Source organism: Aethina tumida, chromosome 1, assembly GCF_024364675.1.
Source record: "Aethina tumida isolate Nest 87 chromosome 1, icAetTumi1.1, whole genome shotgun sequence".
Classification (NCBI taxonomy): Eukaryota; Metazoa; Arthropoda; class Insecta; order Coleoptera; family Nitidulidae; genus Aethina; species Aethina tumida.
Genome location: NC_065435.1, coordinates 21,529,905 through 21,539,247, shown reverse-complemented (window position 1 = coordinate 21,539,247; position 9,343 = coordinate 21,529,905). Strand labels below are relative to the sequence as shown.

Genomic DNA, 9,343 nt, shown 5'->3' with positions numbered 1-9,343 from the left:
TGAGTTTTAATTAATTCCGAACTAGAAATTAAAGAACAATAAAACAGTGAGTAGAAATTATCTAATATTTCGGTTTGGTGAAAGGTGTGAGTATTGAGTGTAATACATCACCTTAGTTGAAGAAGATCTGTTCAACAAAAACAAAGGTTAGTGATATTGAAATTAATTATGGAGTAAGAATTGTATAGTCTAACCTCATCAATATTTTGTGTAAAATTAAATCGCTCCCTTTAACCTGTTGTAACGAGTCTTTCAAAAAGACTTTGGTTATACCAATTGAATTATCATCGGTAACCCGTTACATAAATTGGTGTCAGGTGTGTCTCCTAAAAATTGACACATAAATTGGTGTCAGGTGTGTCTCCTAAAAATTGACACATAAATTGGTGTCAGGTGTGTCTCCTAAAAATTGACACATAATTTGGTGTCAGATGTTTCCCCTAAAAATAAAAATTGAGACATAGTTTGATGTTATGCTTGTACAATTGTAAATTTAATACATAATTTGATGTTAATTATAGTTACATAAAATTTGATGGTATAAAGTTTGTGTAAAATGTTCACATAATTTTGGAGTCGACTGTTTTAATTTAAAGATTTGAAGATAGAAGAAAATTAAAATTTATTTGTTAAGAAGTTCAAGAGTAAACAAGATCTGTGGTTGACTATACATATTTTTATTCTGATTTTTAGTATCATTTACCTGTCTGTTGTTGTTTTAATTGCTAATATTTGTGAAATTGGTTTTGTAAAATAAATCGAAGTTTAGGTCAAATTTGAGAATAAAATGATTAGTTTCAATTTATAGTAATTGGAAAATATTGAATAAGTAAATAAAATTTTAACAACACAGAAAAGACACAGGAAATCGGTGAAATCTCCGGCATTGACAAAATCACGTCATTTGTCGTTATAAATTGTTAGAAGTTGTTTTAATATTTGGTTGGATAGTATTGTTCATTTAAATGGTACAAATTTTGTTGATAATTGTTTATATATAAGTAAAAATCCTATTTCTTTAATATTGAAACAATATTTCTAATAATTTAGTGTGATGGTCTTACGGAACTTATAATTTGACAAATGTGGTTGACTGTAAGCTATAAATAAAAGCAGGTAGTAAAGCTTTTGAGTGAGTGTCACTGAGATTTATGAGGGGTTGGTTAAAGAAAAAGAGGTAGTTTTACATTTCAAGAATAATAATGATTGTATTTCATAAAAAAAAAAAAAATATTTAATTAAGTAAGAATTTAACAAAATTTCCTTATGACAATAATACAAGTGGAAGATTATAAGTTCGCATAACCATTTGGAATTATTAACGCTGAATTTATTTCAGATTTATTAATTGAGATTTTTCTTTCAGAGAAATAGTTTAATTTTTATTGATTAGTAGTTTGTCTTCCGTAGTTTTTTTTGTATGTAAAAGGAAGAAAGTATTTGCATGTACATTGATTTGTAAGGTTTCGTAGCAATTTCTAGTAGTATACTCAGTTATCAATTCCGGGAGCAAAGAGTACTGATTTTCCATTTGTACTGTTTTTGGGCAAAAGGTCAAAAACGCTGTGAACTAAATACAAGTCTATTAAGTAATATAAAAAATATCTTATAATTGTTTGTGGAAATGAGTCGTGACGAGTCAAGTTTTAATAAATATTCAGTTAATAATTTTGATGAAACTTGTTTGAGTTTAACATCTAGAGAACAGTTAGCATCAAAACGTAATACCAACAGTAATACTTTGATGGAAGCACTGTGTTATTCCTTGTCAAGGTTAGCTATGAACAGTAATCTTACATTCATAGATGATTTTGATGGTGAGAGTGATTACAGGGTTTTCGTCAAGAGTGTTGAATTAATTGGTAAAGACAATAATTGGTCGGAAAAACAAATGGTCTCAGCTATTGAATTCAAATTGAAAGGTTTAGCTAGAGAGTTTTATTTTACTATTGAAACTTCTCGTAGACCTCAGACTTTTAAAGATATGAAAAATTGGTTAGCTAGTGTTTTTTATAAAAAAGTTAAATTTTATGAGGCTAAAAATGAACTAACAAAATGTAAAAGAAAAACAAATGAATCATTAGGATCTTTTATGTGTAGACTTAAAATAATTGCAGAAAAGATGGTCACAGAATCAGATCCATTCGAGTTGTCGAGATTTGTGAATATGTTGGTCGCTCAGCAATTTGTTGATGGTTTAGATACTAGGCTATCAAATTTGGTTCGGGCGGAGGGCATATTTTTGAATTTAGACGAAGCTTTCCGTATAGCGTCAGAAAAAGAAGACATTTTTCTTAGATTAAAGCTGACCCCAGAGAAAAAAGAATTTGATAAAAATTTATTTGAAAAAACTAGTCTAATGACAGAAAATTGTGAAAGAGATGATAGAGTTCGAGATAATGGTAAAGTTCATATTTTAAAAGTAAAGGCGAGTAATGATCGAAAAATTAAAAGCAAGTTAAAGAATCAATTTTGTTATACGTGTGGTCAAAAAGGTCATTATAGACTTAATTGTCGTTTTAGTAATTGTAAAATGTGCAACAGTACAACTCATACATCGAAAAATTGTTATTTCTTAAAGAAAAATAGACGAGAAAGAAACATAAAGGAAAATGAAATTTTTAGTAAAAAAAAGTGAAAATAAGTGTCTTTAAGAATTTTGAGTTGTTGAAAGAAAAATGATGAGTCGAAACGAAGGGTTATAGGTTGTATTTGGTTTACAAAGTACATAAAACAATCTGCAGGTTTACGTTCCGGTTACGCCGATGAATCACAGTTCATTGTGGTTTACCGGAAGACGATCTGTTCAGGTAATGGCGTGCCCTCATTGCTTGGCGGTGATAAGACAAGTCAAAATCTTTTCACATTAGATGGTCTTCTGAAGTGTCGCTCAGTTAAATAAAATGGATTTACAATAGCCCAAAAGAATCTAACAACAACAGGTTTTGCATTAGTAATTTTCTTCTATATTCTCATGTTGGTAAAGATCTGATCAATCTTGATTCCTGTACGTTTGGTTTTAGCTCCAAGCACCCGAATGTGGTGAGATTATCTGAAGATGTAGTTTATTTTTGCAAATTTCAAGGTTTTAATGTTTAGTATTAACGTAATTATGCGCAAATTCCTTAATACTATGATTTATTACCACTCAATTTTTTCTAGTAAGACTTCCTCTTATTAGCTCTATTGTGTTTTCGAGTTCAGTGAAAACAAATAGAAATAATAGATTCTCTGTTGTTAGATTTCTTCAAGATTTTACAATACCTCAGTCATATATCACATATTTCAATAAAAACTTGACACTTTCGGGTAACTTGTTCGTTTGTTAGTTGGTTCCTCCTTTTAAAGGTAAGGAGAGGTATTAAGTGGTCTAGGTCTTGAGTGGAAGACTAGAAATTTTGTAGAAAAGTAAATGCTTCGCGCGCGCGGAGTGACCCCATCTTGGTGGATCCAGGGGTTTCCAGATGTACCTGCAGTTGTTGGATTATCCGTGAAGACATAGTCTGAATGAGCAGAAAATGTGACTTCTTTGTTTTGCAGTGGGTGACGTGTCCTGGCAGTCACAATACGGAATTGATGTTTTGGTGAGAGGTTGATATGCAACTCTTTGTATTTGTGTAGTCGTCGTACTACGGTGATCCATCACGTGGCACAACTGAGTTTTTTAGCGTAGGTGTAGTTGTATGTGTAGATGTACACATGTGGTGCAAGTGTGAGAGTAAAAGTGGTTACTCATGAATTGATGAAATGAAAGTAGACAAAGTAGCAGGAAAAGTTGTAGAGTTTACAGGTACCCATTAGTAAGTTGGGTTGAGGTATAATGAAAAGGACTTAAAGGAAGTCGAATAGCAGCCTACGCAGAGCACCGGATTTACGAAATATGTGGAAATATGTGGAAAGATATGATGTTTTGGAGAAATTGCTGAAGTTAGAGTCGAAATGAGACGAGGTATAGTAAATATGTATTCCGGACTACTTCAAAGAGGAAGTGAGTCATGGGTATTTTTCAATCAAAGTGGATTGAAATGTGGAATACGGAAACGCTTACAAGATCACAACAATGTAAAAAATGTACATGTGCAATTGAAAGAAGAAATGAATTGAAAGAAGAATTTGTAAAAATTCGATAATAAACTCCAAGGATTTTAAAATATGTGTTCGTAGAACAATATTAACTATTATCTGTTTTAGTTATTTTGCCAAGTTTTTCTTAAATGTTGAAAAAATCATCAGTGTCGAGATGACGGATCTATCAACATCAATGATCCAGGATCTCAAGGATTTTTCAAGAGGACTTCCAATTAGACACAACAACACGATGAATACGATAAACGAAGTTTACAAATCTTGATACCACGAGAGGAAAAAGAAGAAATTTCTCTGGACAGTTATTTCATGAGGGTCCCAGGCAGACAGAAGAAAAGGAATATTTAGATTTCTTTATTTCCAAGAAGTTGTTTACGACTTGTGGTTGCTGCTACACCACATTTTGTAATTTGAAGCCTGCAGTATAAGTGGTTACCAACTACTTATCCAAGAGTATCGTTGAGGACGAACGATCAAGGACCAAGGAGCCTATGATTAAGGATGAGAAACGAAGGACGAAGAAGCGGATGTCCAGGAACCAATCACCAGGGGCCAAGTACCGGGTCAACGACTGAACGAGTCTACAGAAAAATGATAACCAGAGCATTGGAAGAGGAAAGGATTTCTTTGTATAATTATTATTGCACAAACATCAGCAATAATGAGGAGCAACAACCAGAATCAGCTACCAGGACCTTAAGAGGAACGATTCACCAAGGACCATCAACTAACGAAATAAATCCTAGCTGTCTAGATTTTGAATGATATTTTGTTGGTCAATGTTATGTGTTCTTAGGTCATGTAATTGAAATTATAATGTTTTGAATTGTATTGAGATGTATGTAATGATGTTTAGGTTTAGATGTCGAGTTTGATTATTGTTTTGATAAAACCAATTCATTAACGTTGTCACTTAAAGAATTGCTTTTCTCTAAAAGGGGGAGTAATGTAACAGAGCTAGAAAACCGTTAATAAATGACTTCGTGGGAGAATTTTTAGACCACCACTTTGTTTAGATTCTCACGAATTTTTTCATATTTTTATGGGTTTTCTTAAAATTAATCTTACATTTGGTAATCGTAAAATAGTCGTAAAATACAAAATTTATTTTAAAAATTACTTATCTTAATCTAAACGTTCGTTGATTTTTTTTAACACATGTGTTCTTTTCGAACCCTTATCTAGTGTCAGGGTGTGGTCGCACAGTGGGTTCGAAGTTTAAATAGTGATATTTCTATGTAGAACTTATTCAGTAATTAAATTAAATTAATTAAAGGAAAATGTAATAATTTACCCCAACAGGAAATTTTAGAGAATTGTAACTTTGTTCTTTTATTTTGTCTTATTTAAGTTAATGAATTGATTTTTAAAAAAGATTGAAAATGTTTGTAAGTACAATGGTTTTTCCTTATGCAAATAACATCAGAATTGTAATATTATTGAAACAATGAATTGTATTGTATTTTGAATTGCATTAAGGTTTTTTAGACCAAGTACATTATTATTATTTAGATTAGGGTTTCATATAGAAAAACTCTTAAATTAATTTGGCAACAATGTTGAGAAAAGGAACATTTGTTTAGTTCATCTGATTGGTTGAAGTAGGATCGTTGTTGGAGACATTCAGATTCTTAAGGGTCTTAAGTCACCACCTACTTCACCCCTTCCTAGAATCCGAGTTTATAAAACTCTGGGATTCATTTATTTCGGTAGATTTTTACCCGAATTTTTCAAGTGTCGAGATCGAAGTTCTTTTAGTTGTTTTTACTTACTGTTTGTCAAAGTTCAACATTTTTGCCAAGAATTTAAGTAAATTTAAATTATTCAATTTTTTTCTATTTATATTTATTTGTTTTTGTTTTTCTTATATTTATTTTGTTAATATAGTTAGGTTAATTAAAATTGAGTTTTAATTAATTCCGAACTAGAAATTAAAGAACAATAAAACAGTGAGTAGAAATTATCTAATATTTCGGTTTGGTGAAAGGTGTGAGTATTGAGTGTAATACATCACCTTAGTTGAAGAAGATCTGTTCAACAAAAACAAAGGTTAGTGATATTGAAATTAATTATGGAGTAAGAATTGTATAGTCTAACCTCATCAATATTTTGTGTAAAATTAAATCGCTCCCTTTAACCTGTTGTAACGAGTCTTTCAAAAAGACTTTGGTTATACCAATTGAATTATCATCGGTAACCCGTTACATACTAAATATAAAAAATTTAATTATAAAAACTTTAAATTTTAAAATTTAAAAACTTAAAAATTTAAATACTAAATTTTAAAAATTTAATTATTAAAACTTTAAATTTTAAAATTTAAAAATTTAAATACTAAATTTTAAAAATTTAAATATTAAAACTTTAAATTTTAAAATTTAAAAATTTAAATATTAAATTTTAAAAATTTGAATATTAAAACTTTAAATTTTAAAATTTAAAAATTTAAATACTAAATTTTAATAATTTAAAAATTTAAATACTCAATTTTAAAAATTTAATTATTAAAACTTTAAATTTTAAAATTTTTAAATATAATACTAAATTTTAAAAATTTAATTATTAAAACTTTAAATTTTAAAAATTTAAAATTTTAAATACTCAATTTTAAAAATTTAATTATTAAAACTTTAAATTTAAAAATTTAAAAATTTAAATACAAAATTTTAAAAATTTAATTATTAAAACTTTAACTTTTAAAATTTAAAAATTTAAATACTAAATTTTAAAAATTTAATTATTTAAACTTTAAATTTTAAAATTTAAAAATTTAAATACTAAATTTTAAAAATTTAAATATTAAAACTTTAAATTTTAAAATTTAAAAATTTAAATAATAAATTTTAAAAATTTAATTATTAAAACGTTAAATTTTAAAATTTAAAAATTTAAAGTTTTAATATTTAAATTTTTAAAATTTAGTATTTAAATTTTTAAATTTTAAAATTTAAAGTTTAATTTTAAAAATTTAATTATTAAAACTTTAAATTTTAAAATTTAAAAATTTAAAAATTTAAATGCTAAATTTTAAAAATTTAATTACTAAAACGTTAAATTTTAAAATTTAAAAATCTAAATTTTAAAATTTAAAAATTTAAATTTTAAAATTTAAAAATTTAAATTTGAATATTTATAAATTTAAATTTTAAAATTTAAAAATTTAATTATTAAAACTTTAAATTTTAAAATTTAAAAATTTAAAAATTTAAATACTAAATTTTAAAAATTTATTTATTAAAATTTTAAATTTTAAAATTTAAAAATTTAAATACTAAATTTTAAAAATTTAATTATTAAAACTTTAACTTTTAAAATTTAAAAATTTAAATACTAAATTTTAAAAATTTAATTATTAAAACTTTAAATTTTAAAATTTAAAAATTTAAAAATTTAAATATTAAATATTAAAAATTTAATTATTAAAACTTTAAATTTTAAAATTTAAAAATTTTAATTTTAAAATTTAAAAATTTAAATTTTAAAATTTAAAAATTTAAATACTAAATTTAAAAAATTTAATTATAAAAACTTTAAATTTTAAAATTTAAAAATTTAAAAATTTAAATACTAAATTTTAAAAATTTAATTATTAAAACTTTAAATTTTAAAATTTAAAAATTTAAATACTAAATTTTAAAAATTTATTTATTAAAATTTTAAATTTTAAAATTTAAAAATTTAAATACTAAATTTTAAAAATTTAATTATTAAAACTTTAACTTTTAAAATTTAAAAATTTAAATACTAAATTTTAAAAATTTAATTATTAAAACTTTAAATTTTAAAATTTAAAAATTTAAATACTAAATTTTAAACATTTAATTATTAAAACGTTAAATTTTAAAATTTAAAAATTTAAATTTTAAAATTTAAAAATTTAAATTTTAAAATATAAAAATTTAAATACTAAATTTTAAAAATTTAATTTCAAAACTTTAAATTTTAAAATTTAAAAATTTAAATACTAAATTTTAATAATTTAAAAATTTAAATACTCAATTTTAAAAATTTAATTATTAAAACTTTAAATTTTAAAATTTAAAAATTTAAAAATTTAAATACTAAATATTAAAAATTTAATTTTTAAAACTTTAAATTTTAAAATTTAAAAATTTAAATTTTAAAATTTAAAAATTTAAAGTTTAAAATTTAAAAATTTAAATACTAAATTTAAAAAATTTAATTATAAAAACTTTAAATTTTAAACTTTAAAAATTTAAAAATTTAAATACTAAATTTTAAAAATTTAATTATTAAAACTTAAAATTTTAAAATTTAAAAATTTAAATACTAAATTTTAAAAATTTAAATATTAAAACTTTAAATTTTAAAATTTAAAAATTTAAATATTAAAGTTTAAAAATTTGAATATTAAAACTTTAAATTTTAAAATTTAAAAATTTAAATACTAAATTTTAATAATTTAAAAATTTAAATACTCAATTTTAAAAATTTAATTATTAAAACTTTAAATTTTAAAATTTAAAAATTTAAAAATTTAAATACTAAATTTTAAAAATTTAATTATTAAAACTTTAAATTTTAAAAATTTAAAAATTTAAATACTCAATTTTAAAAATTTAATTATTAAAACTTTAACTTTTAAAATTTAAAAATTTAAATACAAAATTTTAAAAATTTAATTATTAAAACTTTAACTTTTAAAATTTAAAAATTTAAATACTAAATTTTAAAAATTTAATTATTAAAACTTTAAATTTTAAAATTTAAAAATTTAAATACTAAATTTTAAACATTTAATTATTAAAACGTTAAATTTTAAAATTTAAAAATTTAAATTTTAAAATTTAAAAATTTAAATTTTAAAATATAAAAATTTAAATACTAAATTTTAAAAATTTAATTTCAAAACTTTAAATTTTAAAATTTAAAAATTTAAATACTAAATTTTAATAATTTAAAAATTTAAATACTCAATTTTAAAAATTTAATTATTAAAACTTTAAATTTTAAAATTTAAAAATTTAAATACTAAATTTTAAAAATTTAATTTCAAAACTTTAAATTTTAAAATTTAAAAATTTAAATACTAAATTTTAATAATTTAAAAATTTAAATACTCAATTTTAAAAATTTAATTATTAAAACTTTAAATTTTAAAATTTAAAAATTTAAAAATTTAAATACTAAATATTAAAAATTTAATTATTAAAACTTTAAATTTTAAAATTTAAAACTTTAAATTTTAAAATTTAAGAATTTAAATTTTAAAATTTAAAAATTTAAATACTAAATA

The 9,343-nt window shown here is 22.2% G+C and overlaps 1 long non-coding RNA gene across 1 annotated transcript; it reads left to right on the top strand.

Moving 5' to 3' along the window:
- The first annotated feature begins 294 nt into the window (after positions 1–294).
- On the top strand, positions 295–4,917 carry LOC126264310 (uncharacterized). The gene is made up of 2 exons (XR_007547069.1): positions 295–3,949; positions 4,192–4,917. It is a non-coding gene; the product is annotated as an uncharacterized LOC126264310 (long non-coding RNA).
- Positions 4,918–9,343: the final 4,426 nt, after the last annotated feature.